This window comes from Ursus maritimus, unplaced genomic scaffold (assembly GCF_017311325.1).
Source record: "Ursus maritimus isolate PB19 unplaced genomic scaffold, ASM1731132v1 scaffold_31, whole genome shotgun sequence".
Lineage (NCBI taxonomy): Eukaryota > Metazoa > Chordata > Mammalia > Carnivora > Ursidae > Ursus > Ursus maritimus.
The window spans coordinates 4,291,856-4,307,135 of NW_024425675.1; the positions used below are offsets into that span (position 1 = coordinate 4,291,856).

The 15,280-nt window shown below is 43.7% G+C and overlaps 2 long non-coding RNA genes across 4 annotated transcripts in view; both read right to left on the reverse strand.

The window, feature by feature from the left end:
• Positions 1-14,523, reverse strand: part of LOC121106294 — a 101,968-nt gene extending 87,445 nt beyond the window's left edge. For 2 of the 3 annotated variants that reach the window (XR_005838896.1, XR_005838894.1), the window contains exon 1: positions 14,267-14,523. This is a non-coding gene — a long non-coding RNA (uncharacterized LOC121106294). Of the gene's footprint in view, positions 1-5,087; positions 5,160-14,266 lie in introns of all 3 variants that reach the window. The other variant, XR_005838895.1, reaches the window with a different exon arrangement.
• LOC121106295 lies at positions 1,870-4,861 on the reverse strand. The gene is made up of 2 exons (XR_005838897.1): positions 4,353-4,861; positions 1,870-3,843 (listed from the first exon to the last, which is right to left on the reverse strand). It is a non-coding gene; the product is annotated as an uncharacterized LOC121106295 (long non-coding RNA).
• Positions 14,524-15,280: the final 757 nt, after the last annotated feature.

Sequence of the window (15,280 nt, forward strand, 5' to 3'; positions counted from 1 at the left end):
TTCTGCTTCCTATTGTACTTAACACTGGCCACTCATTGATGGTTTAATTAAATGTGTCTGATATTTTGCACTAGCCAATGAAATTGTCTTATAAAAATAAAATGGAGAAATGAGAATGAATAGTAGCTTAAAATGATATCCAGCCAACTTTCAATTTCCCCATTACACTGGCAGAAACAGTGAACACGATTACAAGAAGAGACCTCAATGAAATCATCAAAAATACTACTGTAACCTTCTCTCCAATCACCTGCTTAAGTAATAATACTTATTCTATTAGACTAGCACTTAGTGAGTTTCAAAATGTGCAAACAAATCATAAAGGGTAAAGAGACAAGCCGAGCAAAAGGAGAAATAAGATAAACTATATGTTATACTATGCCATGTATAGGATATAGCTCATACATTATGTGTAATGTATAGTTATATGTTGTTTATTATGATGATTATATTGTATACATTATATATTAATGTGTGACATATGCATCATGCTCTAGAATAAACTGAATTAGGCATCAAATGTGTGTGTAATATTTATTTATATGATTTAGTATGAAGAGCAAAACCTCATCATAAAGATCCTTATTGAATTTCATTGATTTGTTTTTAAAATCATGTATCCAGGTATATATGTTCCAATGTGCCTCTCTATTGTAACAGAAAAAAAAAATTTCTATTATCATAAAGGAATCGTGCTCTGTATGTTTCAATCCAGATCTTTACTGTATCCTATATAACATTATTCATTATTTTGCATAATTTTCTAGAGGAAAAAATTTAAATGCAAGAATTTGATCTCAGGACAGCCTGCTTGCTCTTTCCCTAACTATGTACCCTACTGCACATGAACCCCTATATCTTATGGAGCTGCCTCCCTTGGGAAGACGATCAGAGTGCCCCCAAAGTACATAGAGGCAGATATTCAGGCTCATCTCCATAGCATAAAGGAAGTTGAAATATGGATTAATTATTTAAACAAGCCCAATTTTATTTGCACTTGCTTGAGAATTTTACCTTCAAGGGTGTTGAGTTTTCAGCTTGAGTTAAATTTAAGTTTCTGTGTATTTTTAGATATCCAGCATTAAGAAGACCCCTTTGTGTATCTGGGGAACTCCCCAGTTACGTGTTGATGAGAAACAGGACTAGCTCGCACTTTAAAACTAGCAGGGGCAAATTTCCCCTTTCTCCACCTCCTAGCCACATGATACGAGCCTGTGGCCTGAGCTTGGCCAACTGAGTTTTAAAATTGAAGTCAGTGATCAGAATGGAGCAGGGAAGCAGCAGCTCAGGCAGGGGCAGGGGCCACAGGCACGGTTTTGGTGGGGCTTCAGGGCAGCGCCAGTGGGTGGAACGGCAGTGGTGAGGCAGAGGGAGCCTACCTGGCTTGCACTGGGCATGGCCTTGGCTGTGGTTCCAGCTCCCCAACTTCCCTTAGTTCCTGGCATTTAGTTCTTGAGTCTTTCCATTGATTGTAAGAGATCCCCAACATCATCGAACCAATTCCACTCTGACTTAAGTCAAGAAGAATTTGTCCTCTTATGTAAAGCCAAGAGCCCTGAAAGTATACTGTAGATACTTCAATGTGTGTTTTGTCCCAATGCAACATTTGCTTCCATAGTAACATTTATTCTATGTAAAGCAAATTGTCAACTCAGAGGTAGGGGCAATATCTGAACTAATAAAACTACTAAATTATGTAGTTTTTTCTTAACGCATAGTATTCCTCTTAAATGCATGAACTGATTGGAATGGGCTTATTCTAGCTCCTGGAGGGAAGTGATTCAAGCAAATACATTAAAAATGAGCTCTGCTTAACAGATACACTACCTGTTAACAAAGAGCCACTAGAGTATACTGGAAGTTGGTATCTTGGGGAATGATAAATATCTTGCAGCCTTTTTTTGTTTGTTTGTTTGTTTTGGTTTTTGGGTTTTTTCAAGTGATACTAATTCAGTAAACAAAACCTCAGAGGCTACAATTTGTCTTTAAGAGAATCAGCATGAGAGGAATCAAGACAGCTTCCCCTTTGAAACTGGTTTTCAGGGTCGAGGCTTTAATTCTTTCACAATGGAGAGAGGAGGTGCTCATTTAAAATGCAAATTTTCCTGGATAACTGATATATCACTGAAACGGTAGGGAATTTGATTGTTGTTCATTATGAAAGAAAGAGGAAGTGGGGCAGAAGAGAGTTATGTTTGGTTTCAAAGAAGAGTGCTAGAAATATCCAAGACACGGTGCAACCAGGGGGCCCTGAGGGGACACTGACCCTCAGAGAGAATCATATTCACTCCCTGGCCTGGCCAAGAACTATGTAGTTGAGATTTGGCTTTTATTTGTTTATTGTTAGTATTGTTGTTGCTGTTACATTTCCCCTCATGAATCTGTCCTTCAGATCATTCATCACTTCTGGGACTCATCCTCAAATTGGCCACAATCTGTCCATATTGCCCCAGCCCTTAACAAACCTCTCTCGTTTGTTGCTTTGTTCCCCCCTTGACTCCCTTGTAAGTTTTGTAAGAAATGGAGGAAACATGAATACTAGTGTCCGTCAAGCACAGAAAGGCAGCAAGTAGCCAATGTCGTAAACATCACGAGCCAGTGAGCCCAATTCGCCCAGAGGCTGACTTGCTCCCTGAGGTCAGACCCACGAGATGTTCCCCGAGAGTGCTGTAGACTCCAGCAGACCAGCATAGGTAACGCTCAGAGGGATGCCGGTCATGGTCAACGCGGAGTCACAGTGCGGAAAGGGCAGGGGAGGGTGCCAGACTAGACGCCAGGGCCCACCTGGCCACCACCTGGGCTGAGACTTCTAACCATCAGCAGACCTGAGTTTGAATTTCAGATATCCTCCAACTAAATGACCTTAGTCAAGATCTGAGCTTTTACATATCTGTCAAATGGGGCTAATATCAGCATCATGGAGGTTTGTAAAGATTAAATAACATATGTAAGATGCCTGCAACCTGTGTGGCATAAAATAAATGTTAGCTTTTTAAACCTTTCCTTTTCTTCCAATGGGAAGTGTTAAGAATTCACTTTAAGGATGAATATTGAACTTATTAAGAGATACATAAATTAAAATATTAAAATAATGTATCTGAAAATATCCCGTAAGCTCTAAAGAGCAACATTAAATATAAAGCATTTGAAAGCCAAAGCACTACATTAGCAGGGAACTTCTGCTATTAATTATTATATAAATTCACTAAATTAATTTTGTCCTAATTTGTTCATCTTAACAGAGCACAGTATTCCCAAAGAAGCTATTACTTATCATTTATATTTGTTGAAAGGAGTCATGGACTAGATATTCAAAGAAAGCAGATAATCGAAAAGTCAATTCTAAGGTCAGCTGCCCTTTGAAATGCATTTCACATCACTAGCGGACAAGATCCTCGAAGGTAGAAATACCAGTAACTTCTTTTCGTAACCCAAAGCCTTGTTCACTGTAGATGTCCTAGAAACAGCTTTTGAGCTGAATTTACTAAGTAAAAAGTGCGAAGTGTTTATCACGTGTGTGCGTGACGTGGGAGAGTCAGAGACCACACATGAGGTTTGGAATTCATCTCATGCATTTGAAGCTAAGCCCCAGAAAAGACCACCCCACATTCCGAGGAGAACTGGACTCACTGGAGAAAGATCCCCAAAAGGCCACAGGATTTGGGTTCGAACTGGCCGTGTGGATGTCTCCTAGGGACACCTATCCATCACCTGCCTGCACCCAGCCCTCTGTCTCAGCACAGAATCTGTCTCCTGTTTGCTCAAGTATTAAAACGGCCTCGGTGTCCACACACCCAATGTACCACCTCACCTGACCGGCATCCACCTTCTTCTTCTTCCTTCCTGTTACAAAAAAAGACATGCTTCCTGCACCACAAGTGTATCTCCACCTTGCCCACCCATTCCCAGTTGCGGCTGCCTTCTCTGGGGAGGGGGAGGGCCCTCTGTACCGATTATCCCGTCTCCAGCATCTGTACCTCACACCTGACTCCCTTCTGTCAGCCCTGGAAACCCTGCAGACACGCCCATTTTAAGGAGCAAACAACAAACAAAATCTCTTCGTATCATTCACTCTATTTCTAGCCCCCGTTCCACAGAAAACCTGAGGACTCATCAATACTGGTTGTGTGTCTGCCTCCTCGCCTCCCACACGCTCCGCAGCCACGTCCGTGACTCCCCGCGATCTATTCTCACCAGGGTTCTATCGATGACCTCCTTACTGCTAAATGCAACAGGTATGTGTTCATCCTTATCTTCAGCCCTCTGTGGTGTTTACCAGTGTTGACCATCCCTCCTTTTTAAAGCACAATATTCCCTTTAGATAGACCATCTTCTCTTAATTTGTTTCCTACCTCCTCTACTTCTTGAATTTTCCCCTACACCCCATTTCAGTCGTATCTGGAGGTTCGTCTTCTCTTGCCCATCCCTTCCACATCAGCATTCCTCAGCTTACCCTGCCTTAGGCTCCCATCTACTCACTAGATTACACCAAGAAGCTGTGAGGTCTGCCTCAGGCACAGTTGCAACCGCCGAACCTTGAACTTCCTGTTTAGGGAAGGCCCTGAGAGAGGCAAAGAAGACTATGGGTCCATGTGGGCAAGGGGAGATGCTCAAATCAGCCCTGACTAGTGCATCGAAGACAGCTGGCACTCTGGGAGTTGGTTAACAAATGAGCCCAACAGGGAGAATTACAACCTGGAGAGCTGAAGGTAGAGGGGCCTTGGCCCCGCTTGGACGATAATGGGGCCACGGACCTACAAGGGATCTGTGCCACCAGGACTTCACTGCAAAATGGACCGGCATCCCACCAGTCATCCTGCAGAGGATAAGCTTTCGACGGCAACTCTATGTCACAGTGAGAGTGAAAGGCAATCTGTCCAAGGCTCCCAGAAATTTCTCACAATTCAGGCTCAGGGGAGAAAAGTTCAAGAGGAAGATGTTAGGCTTCCTACTGCTATGGTATGTGGGAATTTAAGTCATTCATTGGAAAACACAAAGGAGAGGAGACCATATGTGTACTTTAGGGAGATGCACAGTTCAGAGAAGGCACCCAGGCTGGGATCCCTGATGTTACGTTTACTTCTTACCAGTATTTTCTCTGTACCCAGAAGACTCAGTAGGAGAGGCAGCAGATCAAATATGTGCTCTCAGTCACGGTCCTGAAAATGAGTAGCAAATTTATTTTTTGCTTATATTTCTCATGGAAGTATTCTGGCAAATATGTGCTCCCCCAAGAGCCCTAGAGGGAGCCAACACTTTGACATGCTTAGTAAATAATGAGCAAACTCCTTACAGAATGTCTTGTCGTATGATGGTTTGTGACATGGTACTTGCTATGATTGGATGGAAACAACTTGCCAAAAGACCAGAGGTATTCGATCCTGCTTCTATGGAGCTCCTCGCATCTATTTTACTCCTGAGCCTTGCTCAGATTGGAGCTGAAACTGAAAGCAGTATGGTTCCTCCGAGAACATGATGGAGCTTGGATGCACCCAAGAGTTGTGGTATTCCAACAGTGATATATTCCTCGGTATAACAACCCTTCTTCTCTTTGTCTCAGGGGAGACACATTTACTCCAAAAAGCCTTCCAATTTTACCTAAAAAGCAACCCCGAGGATCTGTCACTATCCTCAGAACCTCAACGAAATTGGCAACTCTTCCATATCCTTCCTTCTTTTTATCAAACTGTCCCTTTTCAGCTAAGTAATTCTGACCTCTGGCTGTGGAGGAGCTGCAGTCCCTACCCACCAAAGCCTGGGTCCAGGCTCACCCGGACACTCAGGTCCCCATCGCCCCCTTAGCTATACTAAATGCCATCCACTGGTCAGTTTTCTCCAGGAAGTAATGTCTTGCTGTGCCAACTTCTTGTTAATGTGTGTTACCCTAAAGCATTTTTATTTTTTAAAACAATTTTCATGAACACATTTATTTTAAGCTTTGAAATATGGATCAGTGACCTGAAAATGGGAGCTAAATAGGTAGAGAAAGGGGGATCTATTTGGAAGCTGGAGAAGCCCTGGTACTCTTCAAAGGGCACTGGAATACTACAAAGATGGCTGCCTCTTTCTTCCATTGGTAAACCCCCAAGGTAATCAAAATTATATTAGCTCATAAATCAAGATAATGAGGCCTCATTAGAATTTGTTGAACAATGAACTCAGCCAGCCATCTGTGTCCTGGATTATTCTCAGTGATAATATGCCCCTATCTTAATTTATTGTCCACACACCACCTACCCCCCTACACACATATACATATGCATACCAAAATAAAAGTAAACACCTACTCCCAGCCACTCCCACCTGCTGCCCCTGTTCCTAGATACCCTCTGAGAAAAGACAGGGGATAAACAGAAATCACTTAAGATGAGAGAAATATCCCTCACAGTAAATGGGTACTTTGAAATACAAATTATTTACCAGAGAAATATTATTTGTAACTAAAAGAGGCTGTTATTTTTAATTGAGCTGCTTGTGTTTTTGCCACCAGCAAAAATGGAGGTTCCAGAGCAGAAGAGATTAATTATAAAAAATACGAAGATTTTTCTTTCCCCTTATGTTTCATATTTATGCTCCACCTTTTTCCAGAAAGGATTTAAAGAAAAAATATAAAATACAGAGCCACAGAAATTAAAAGAAGGAAGAACAGAAGAAAGAAGACAAAGAGAGTAATGTAAATGGAACCAGGGATAGTGACAGCATACATTCCATAATGAACTCTTCCCTTGCAACTGTTGGCCTGCAAGGTAGATGTTACGGTCCCCAAGAGTTAATGACAGAAGGGTGATTCACAGTGTCCATGACATTAAAAACAAACTACTGCTTAGGGGAAGTACAACTTTCTCCCCAGGAAGTAGGAGGGGTCCTTCTAAGTAGGACAACATTCTTGTAGCAGATTCATAATGTTACATGAGGCTACATTTCACAATAGCCTACTTCTGCTAGTGGGTATGGCATTACACCAAAACATTCTTTGGAAGAAGCAATTCTTTAAGGGGACGTTACAGTGTAAGCTGAGCCTTCAGGTTGCAACTACCCCACTTGATACAGAGTGTAAATTTTTTTTTAAAGATTTTATTTATTTATTTGACAGAGATAGAGACAGCCAGCGAGAGAGGGAACACAAGCAGGGGGAGTGGGAGAGGAAGAAGCAGGCTCATAGCGGAGGAGCCTGATGTGGGGCTCGATCCCATAATGCTGGGATCACACCCTGAGCCGAAGGCAGACGCTTAACCACTGTGCCACCCAGGTACCCCCAGAGGGTAAATTTTTAAGTTTCTGAGGGAAGTGATGGGCTTAGCATAGTTTGATCCACTGAGTTGCTCATAAATATTGGGCAATATTAAGTACCCCTAGCAAATATGTAGTTATCGCTATACCCCCATCTTCCATTACAGATGACCTAGGAGTTTCACTGACACCTTTTGTAAATGCACGGAAAAATGGGACAGCATGGTCCCAAAGTTCTAATAAAATAGTATGAACACACACAGTTTACACACTAGGTAAAACACGGTCACCTCAGGCAAAATAGTCACATCAAAAGAATGTTTCATTCTGAATAGGACTGCTTTCTTGTGTGACTTCCAAAATAAATTACTTGGGAATATGACCCAAGGAACTAGTTGAGATTACTTTTTGTGGGGGGAGTTATTTATAGACTAGATTTAAGAAATAGGTAACACCCATCGAATAGAATAGCTTTAAATTTTGAGTTATTCTTATAATATCCGACTAGTAGTTCAGTTGCTGTGGTAATTACAGCCATTCTATTTCTCCTCCTTCTGACAACTAGGAGGATTGTGCTTCCCTGTCCCCTTGCAAGGTAGGCATGGCCAGGCGACTTGAGATGTGAGCAAGAACAATTGCCACTCTCGAGTGGAGGATTTAAGGGCCAGTCTACGACTCTCCACTATCCCTTTACCCCCTTGGCAATCACTGGAATGTAGAGACGGAGTTTTCTTCAACCAGAATTCCTGCATGAGGTCCACAACCAGCCTCCTCAGGCTGTCACACCAACATCAACCACATATCCACACACGTACAGTATTTCTTACCAGGCAGTCTTGTGTATGCTGAACTCTCAGCCTGGAAGGCCTTTTCTACCCTATGCTTTCAACATCCCCATCGCTCACTCCTTCCCATAAGACCCATGTCAGGTCACCTCTTCCAGAAGCCATTCCCAAACCACCATCCCATTCTGGCACAGCATTAGAAACACAGTTTTTACACTTCAGAACAACTTGCACTTTGTTCGAATGTTGCATATCAAATCGGAGTGATCTGTCCTTCCTTCGCTAGGTTTTGAGCTCCCGGCCACCGAGGCTAAACTATTCAGAATCCCTGTATTCTCAGGTGCCAGGTCAGTACCTAGCACATGGGATGTGCTCAGTGAACGTTGGGTGAATATGACCGACTTCACGAACGAGTGAATGAAAATGACCATGTGTTGAGAGGAGAGAAGTCCTCTCCCCCAAGGCCACGCGAAGAACTCGAAAGATCCTATTTCTACTAGTTACCAGGCTGCTCAGTAAATATTTCTGGAATGAAAACAGACTAACGCTTTTTTATTTTTCCTTCTTATCCACGTTTACCACCCATTTCAGAGAAGAAACTTTACCGTGGGAAATTCATTATTTAGGCTCCCCCAGTTCTGTAGAACAATACTAATGAATTCTAGTGACAGAATCCCAGAGCTTGTTCAGTGTGGTGACCTTGGGCAAACCAATTAACCTCTCTCTTTCTTCATCTGTTAGATAAGAAAACAGGCCCTCATATCCCTCAGTCTTTAAGTGTCTCCCTATACTGAAAAACAACGCCAGACAAAATTTTCAATTACAGACACAGAATGGTTGGTCAAGCATTCTTTTGAAATTGAGCCAGAGAAAAAAATCGTGGAATAAATACCCAAAGTAGAGATTAGGCGTATATTGTGCCTCCAGCCTACCAATAAAAATTATGTTGGCCATTCTCATAAAACAACTAGTACACTCGCATTCTTCCCCATGCTCGTGAAGGTCGTGGTTCAGGGTGTGAATGGTGTCTCTCCCTTTATATTAACATGTTCAGATACCGCACTGGCATTTCAGGCTGGTTTATGAAGGAACAGAAAAAGGTCAGGATTTCAGTTCTTTATCTTCATTATTGCACTGTTTATACAACAAACAACCATGGGCTCCCTTCTCTATTCATGTTGCTTAGTGACAAAAGCATCACCTTCTCCCCTTCCAATAAAATATATTAAAAAGGGAAGGAAAAAAAAAAAAGCCAGGTCAAACTTTCCCAAAGTCTCAGGAAATGAGAAACCACAAACAAAACAAAACATTTAAGATCTTTCTAAGGGTAATACGAACTTCACTTTTTCTGATAGAGCTCTTGTAGGAGAGGGTGGGGGCTGGGGGATGTTGCACATTTTTGGCTCTTCTTTGGATAAACACATTTTACTTTTCTTCACAGTAGCTGTGCAAACAGGCTCTAGTCACTGAAGCCTGCTTGCCTGCCCTCCTACAGTCACCCTGGGGAGGGTGTGTAAAGGACAATAAATGTTGAACTTTCTCTGAAGATGAAATTCTGCATTCTAAATTAGCTGAGTAGAGAAATCCAGCCAGAAGGAGTACCACAGGGTCACAGAGATTCAGGACCATGAATCACAATCAGGAAACCAATGCTAAGATAGGCCCTCTCTGGAAGAATGAGCTCATTGTCACACTGGGGTGCCCTCTGTGAGAGCAAGATGGAAACTTCCCTGGCACCATCCTTCCCCAGCTAGATGTTAAGAAAAATAATAATGCTACCTGGCATGGAGGGAGAACATGACGCTTATTCACAATGACAAAGGACTCAGCGAGTGGTCCACAATCTTTCTAAATCACTATTTTATAGATGAGCTAACATTTACCCTAAGCGGGCTCAAGTCTGCCACAGCAGGGCTGGAGTCTTACCCATGGGCCATGCATACATTTAGGAGGCTAATCAGATCTCACTGCTGAAAAGCCAGGAGCAACTGGTTGAGACTTCACGTACCCCTTCTCACAGTGGTTTGGTAATGTGAAGAAATCAAGTACCAGATGCCTTTCCAGAATGTTCCAGGTCGGGAGACTAAGATTCAAAAAAAGGGTTAATAGCGGAGAAGAACAAGAGCAGTAAGATTAGCGAGGACAGGTTTCATTTTTGTGCAAAGACCTTTACTGGTATTTTAACTCCACAGAGCGAGGTACGGTGTCTGCACCCAGAGGTGGGTGGTGCCCTGTGAGTCCCCCGCTATTTCCCGGGAAAACAGAGTGCATGGACTTGGTCAGTCATAAACACAGGTGAATCATAGTGTAGACAACTTGGCTTTCACTAGGGCCTGGAGTGAATGAGGAAGGGCAACTGCCTGTTTAGTTCAAAACCAAACCTCTCTCAGCATCACGAGCCCCACTGTAGACCTTATTTGGACACCAATCAGAATCTTCTTCAGCACTGCCTTTTATTCCCTTAGCTAGAATTCCCCCAAGTTGCCTCCAGCAAATAACCTCCCCTCACCAGTTTATCCTATGTGCAGAGCAAATACCATTCAATGTCAAACCGACAAATCGCAGAGCATCTTAAAAACACACACAATGTGTACAACCACAAGTGACACATTGTGGGTGATGGTCCATTATATAGAATTCCACTTAGGTTTCCATGTTAAAGCCTTGGGGATATCCGCCAGCAAATATTTCTCTATTCCAAATCTTTCAGGCATACCTGAATTTCCCTGATTTTGCAAGAAAAGGATTTGTTATGCTCTTCGATTCATCTGATCATTAGATAAATCCTCTCTCTTCTTTCTTTCTTACTTCAAAGTGGCCCCAATCCCCACTTTCACCCTGATCTGTTTTTAAGGCATAGACTATTAACCTAAGAGAGTCACATTTGAAATGCATCTGTAATGGATGAAAGAAGCATTCAGAAGTATAAATTTTCTAAATAAAAGTGTCAAGTTCCTAGTAAAAGAAGATGGATTTATTTTTCTTTTGTATCTCTGCAGCATAATTTGTTTCCACCATTACAAGCCTTGTGCAGAATACCAAGATCCAGAGTTTTCTCCTAGCAGAAAACATTAGCCTAATTCCTCCACTTAAAATGATTTAACTTCCCTGCAGATGTCCTAAGCAGGCTTGGGGTATATTTAGAGGCTCTCGGCAAATTAGCTATAGTCATGTCCTGGGATGAGTTAGACCCTTTAAATGCCTAAAGCAGATTATTTAAGAGAAGAAGAGGAGCAGACCAGGACTAGAATAATAATTGTGAAAACCTCTCCAAGCATCTGTAATGCAGCAAAATCTTGATGTAAAGAGTGGCTTTATTATTTCACAGATATGCTAAAGGTCACACCGTGTCTCTAAAAACAACTGCAGGCAGTGAAGGCTGGATAAAATGCACTTTGGCCATGAGGTGTATGTTAGTGCTGTCCCCCAGACTTTGTTCAAAAGGGATTCTGCTATTTATTCCAATTCAGTAGTGGGCCCTGGTGCCCTGGGTCTCCATTCACATGCCAGAAGGAGTAGGTGTCCTCCTGTGTTAGATTCTAAGTTGTCAATGGATGGCTATACCATGCAATCAACAAACTATTGAAGGAAGCCAAGCATACCTATAAATTAAGTTTAGTGCTATAATCAAATAAAACTTACAATGGCACTCTGGGTACATACTTCATTATTGCATATCACAGTAATTAAGAATAAAATTGGTAGGTTTATGCAAATGAATTTAATTAGTATTACTTTTATATAGTTGTAACAGTAGGGATTAGGTTTGGCTGTCTGTGACAGAGAATCCAAAATAACAGAGGTATAAAAAATAATTAACATTTATTTCTCCTGCACATAAAAGGATTCTGGCTGGAAAATATAGCCCCCTCCCCTCAGAAACCATATTAAAGTTTCCTGCAGGGGTGAGATGGTGGCTGTGAACCTTCTGGAATCAATCGGCATCCTTCAGAGAAGAATATGAACCCAGGGTAGGACCCACCAATTAGGGTGACCAACTGTCCTGGTTTGTTGGGACCATCCCCTTTAATCACTGGAAGTCCCCCTTCCTGGGAACCCCCCCCCCAGACTGGGAGTGTTTGTCAAGGATCACCCAGTGCCTCTCCACAGTGCAGGGACGGACCCAAAGCTGGCAGGTGGCCTTCAGGGGAGTTGCACGAGCCCTTTGGGAAGTGTCCCCTTGATCTGCCCTGGGCTGAGCCAGGGGAGAGCTTTTGTCAACCTGGCCAGGCCCTGCATCTCATCCTGCCTTCCCGCGTCACCTTCCCCTGTTCACAAACACTTGTTAAACACTCATTCTAAAGTCAGATGTCAGGGTTTACCTCACACCACAGCCTGTTCCTAATGAATTTGGGGCACCAGGAGTGGCATATACCACATGTGAAGCATAATTTTACCTTCCTCTTCCTTCCCTGGGAATTCAGGTCACCATTAACTGAAGCGGAAAAGGCCATAGTGACTCTGTCGGAAAAAATAGAAGGCAAACCCCAAAATCCTCCACTACTATGGTACTTGAAGAATATTGTGGACGAATATGGAATGATCTAGAAAGATTTTCACAATGCATTGCTAAGTGAAAAAAAAATGAGTTTACAGAACAATATGACCAGTATGATCCTAGTTCATGGAAATATATGTATCATATTTATTTATTTAATATAGTGACAGAAAAAAAAGCTGGACAAATATGAGCCGAAATATTAGCGGTTACTACTTCTGCACAGCAGGTGTCATGGCCAAGCAGCCGTGAGGGAGAGCAGGAGACCCACGCGCAGCTCGTGTGAAGGCAGAGCAGAAGGGCTCCGAGGCAGGGAGTAAGGAAGACTGGCCCGCGGAAGATCGGTGGCGGCGAGGGCGGGTGGACAGCAGTGGGATGGTTAAGAAAAACACAGAGGAGGGAGGAGGAATAGGGGCAGGAGAGTGATGACCTGACCTTGAGACACGGGGAACCGTAGGAGACTGTGCACCTTCAGGTCAAGATCTCCACCAGATACTCGGGGACACGGCAGGAGAGCTCAGAGGAGAAAGCAAGCTGGAAACCTGGCTTTGGAGGTCATCCACACCGAAGTAGGTGTGCAAATCCACAGCCAGAGCCAGGGAAACAAGAGAAGCAAGTCAAAGGCAGAAGATTGAGAAACATCTCCACCCGAGGGGGACGCAGGAGAAGGAAATGAGGCAGCGTGATGGACAGGGGCATGTTGAAGCCAGAGAAGCTGGAGGAGCCAGGGTAAAATAGAGAAAGGCAAGCAGGGAAGGGAAGGGAAAGTTCCATGTGTGTCTGGGGCTGGCCTCTTGTTCCTAGGCGTGGCGGAGGTTACAGCTGATCCTCTCATGGCTTCTCTCTGGGTGCTTTCGAGGCACCCTCCTGTATTAGGGATCTTTTACCTACAGTAAAGACAAGCCTGGAACGTTCCATTACTCTTCCTCTCTTCCCCTCCAGTCTCACAAAGGGAAGAAAGCTGAGCATGGGGAAGGGAAGCTGATGGATCAAAGCAAGTTGGAAGAAAACTAAGTCAGCTGCTCCCCTCCACCCTGCAAGTAACCGGCACAGCAGCTGGCAAAGAGAGGCAGCTGTGACCTTGAGCCAAGTTGAAAGTTGGGGCTATTACTCTGAACGAGACGTATTAATTACTGATTAGAAGACCTTTTATTACCTGAAGGTGACCATAAAAGTCATGGTCATCCAGGAGCAAGAGACTAATTAGTCCCACAGAACGAAGGAGTCATAGGAACAAAAATAAAATCACTGAACAATTACACCCTGGAGTCACACTGAGTCAACATAATGGTTACAAAGGGACAAAGATATGGGGACCACTGCCTTTCCCATGGGTAGCGGGATGTTGTACATGTCTTGTTTTATCTGGTAATTGCAGCTAAAATCCCAAGTTGAAAATAATAGTACTGGAGCTGACCCCAGTGGCAGCCAGATGTTTCTCCAGGGCTCCTTGACCCAGCTACCATCACCCACCACCTGCCTCAAACAAGAAAACCCACTAGCTGGAATTGGGAATTGTTGCCTTAGATGGAGAGCACCGGAGTCTTTTCTGCCTCTTCCCTGCTTGCAGGGGAAGGGGCAGCACATTCATTTCTATTGCTTTGTAACAAATCACCAAAATCTTTGCTGCTCAAAACAACAGAAGCTCATTAGCTGACAGTTTGTAGGTCGGAAGCCAAGGCCCCATGCTGCTGGGTTCTCGGTTCAAGGTCTCACAGGCGGAAATCAAGGTCTTGGCTGGCAGTGATCTCACCTGATGCTGTGGGTTCAACTCCAAGGTCACCTGGTTGTGGCAGAACTTGGTTCCTCGCAGCTGTAGGACTGAGGTCGTGGTTTCCTTGCTGTCTGTCAGCTGAAGGTTGCTCTTAGAAGCCATCCACACTCCTCACCATGCGTTCCCCTCCACTTTCAGAGTCCAAAACAGAGCTCCCACGTCCGGTCCCTCTCCCACTTCAAGTCTCTTTTCAGGAAGAGCCCAGTCTCTCTTAAGCACTCTCCTGATTAGGTCAGACACACCCCAACAGCTTCCCTTTCTTAAAGTCCACGGTGCCATATGACATGACCTAATCATGGAAGTGAAACCATCGTAGTCACAACCTCAGAATAATGCAGGGCAGGGATCGTGGGGCTTTCTTACAATACTGCCTAGCACAGATACTCCCTCCAAAAAGCCAAGGGCTCCAAAAGCCTCATTTGTGAAGAATGAGAGCAAATGAAAGAAGAGTCCCTGGGACATTCCTCAGTTGGATGTGCAGGTCTGCCCGCACCGCCATTCCAAGAGGGACAGCAGGGCGGCCAAACCAGCAGCGATGGCCAGGTTTGCGCCCCACCATTTTTGCTTCACGAGGAGGTGTGAGCTGCTCATGAATATTGCAGAACTCGGTCAGTTTTTTTTTTTAATGATTTTTTATTATATTATGTTAGTCACCATACAGTACATCCCTGGTTTCTGACGCAAGGTTCGATGATTCATTAGTTGCGTATAACACCCAGTGCACCATGCAATACGTGCCCTCCTTACTACCCATCACCAGCCTATCCCATTCCCCCACCCCCCTCCCCTCTGAGGCCCTCAGTTTGTTTCTCATAGTCCATAGTCTCTCATGTTTCATTCCCCCTTCTGATTACCCCCCCTTTCTTTATCCCTTTCTTCCCCTACTGATCATCCTAGTTCTTATGTTCCATAGATGAGAGAAATCATATGATAGCTGTCTTTCTCTGCTTGACTTATTTCACTTAGCATTATCTCCTCCAGTGCCATCCATGT